Genomic DNA, 1,850 nt, shown 5'->3' on the forward strand with positions numbered 1-1,850 from the left:
GACACAATTTGCCTAAGAACACCGGATGTAAAGTAGACGTGTGGTCACCCTTGCAATGACTCACAAAAAGAAAAAAAAAATCACTGGTGTCTTTGTTTGTGTTTTTGTCTTCGTGTGTTGGCGTGAGGTGAGAATGCTCTTGTCTTTGTCGTTAAATGAGGGGAAAAAAGAAAGGAAAAAAAAAACGTATCTTGCTCGTTTTTATACTGATCATCGAATTTTACTTTAAAATGTTTGGTTACTGATTATTCGGGTTTAATTACTTTTATCTAAGAATCTTTTGGTGCCCCTAGTACATAATTAATCTCTAAATACTCTAAGATATCGTATGACAATTCGATGGAAATACTAAAGGTATTAGTAACTGGCAACTCACTTTTTTTCCTACAAATGTTTCTTCCTGTTTCCTCGTTTTTTTCTCTCTTTTTTTCTTCTTCCAGGGAAATAAAAGGCTTCTTACACAACCCGGATATATGCCTGGAGGGTTTCCGTACCTTTCGATCGGTCTACGTACTTAGATTATTTATTTAAAAAGATTAATCACTTACTCAGTTACTCATTACAATCGTATGCTAATGATAAGTCGAAGTGAAACGCACCTTAAATCGAACGATAATCCATGAAAACAAAATAACACTATATGAGGGGGGGGGGAAGTATCCTACCCTACCCTATGACAAGATCATTGCAGCCGGAAATGCAACAGCAATGCCTTAAATTTCCTAGAGTGACTGTCCTAAATATTTTCCTCCCCTCTCGCATTGGGCACAAAATCCTCCCGCATTGGGCAAGACACGGCCAAGGGGAAAGCTTCTGGAATTGCATCACGGACCTTTATTTCGACACTTCTTCAAAGGCGCTTCATCGCTGAAGGACATGTGGGTGTTGGGCAACCAGACGAGTTTTGGGCGAACGCTCCTGAGCCTTACATTTCATTGTAGGGAGGTCGGGTGTACTCATCTGCATAACTTAGATTCCGCAGGTGTGGATTGTGTCCCCGTTTGGTGGGTGAATGAAGAGGAGGACTGGAAGGGAAGGAGGCAAATGACTCGTGTTTAGGGAACGCTTACCTTCATCTCGGGTCCGTAGTAGCCAGCCTCCCGCGGCAAGTCTCCGAAGGACCACTCCCATTTCTGAAGCTCGTGTAGCCAGCTGTTGCCGTCCTGGAGGAACCTTTCCTGTAGGCCCACGTTTTTTATGGCCGGATTCCTTTCACCCGCTTGATCGCGCCCTTGCTCGCCGGACAATCGCAACCAGACGCCCGAGAAGTCGATTCGGTTGATGAGGACGCTCAGCGGTCTCTCTCGCGAGGACGAGGACGAGTTCCGCTTGAGTTCCTCCGCCAGGGCGTTCTGCAGCTGCTTGCCGTCCGCGAGCACCCCGCGCACCAGCGTCTGCCGGAACACGCTCCTTATTCTCCCGGCGAGGTCGTCGCCAGCAGCGAGCACGCCGTCGCCCGGGAGGAGGGAGAAGGAGGCCGTGGCGCCGGGAGGAGAGGCCTTGCTCACGGCTGACTCCAGGATCAGCACGGGAGACACGTCGTCTGCGGGAGGATCCGGAGCAGCTGTTGAGTCCAAGACGAGCCTATCTGCGGGCGTGGGTTGCGCGGGCGTGGGTGGGCGGCGACTTGGGGATATGGTCTGGGAGGAAATTAAGGATCTGACTATTCTGTTGGGACGCCGTGTTGGGTCAGGAATCCTGGGGAGCGCCGGGTCGGTATCTGCTCGAGAGCGACCCAGAGGGATGGTCGGCAACAGCGCGGGATTCGCTGCAGGGGAATCCGAAGGACTCACTGGCGCCGTAGGGGATTCAGAGGGATCCACAGGCACTGTAGGAGACTCGGAGGGATC

This window comes from Penaeus monodon, chromosome 34 (genome assembly GCF_015228065.2).
Source record: "Penaeus monodon isolate SGIC_2016 chromosome 34, NSTDA_Pmon_1, whole genome shotgun sequence".
Classification (NCBI taxonomy): domain Eukaryota; kingdom Metazoa; phylum Arthropoda; class Malacostraca; order Decapoda; family Penaeidae; genus Penaeus; species Penaeus monodon.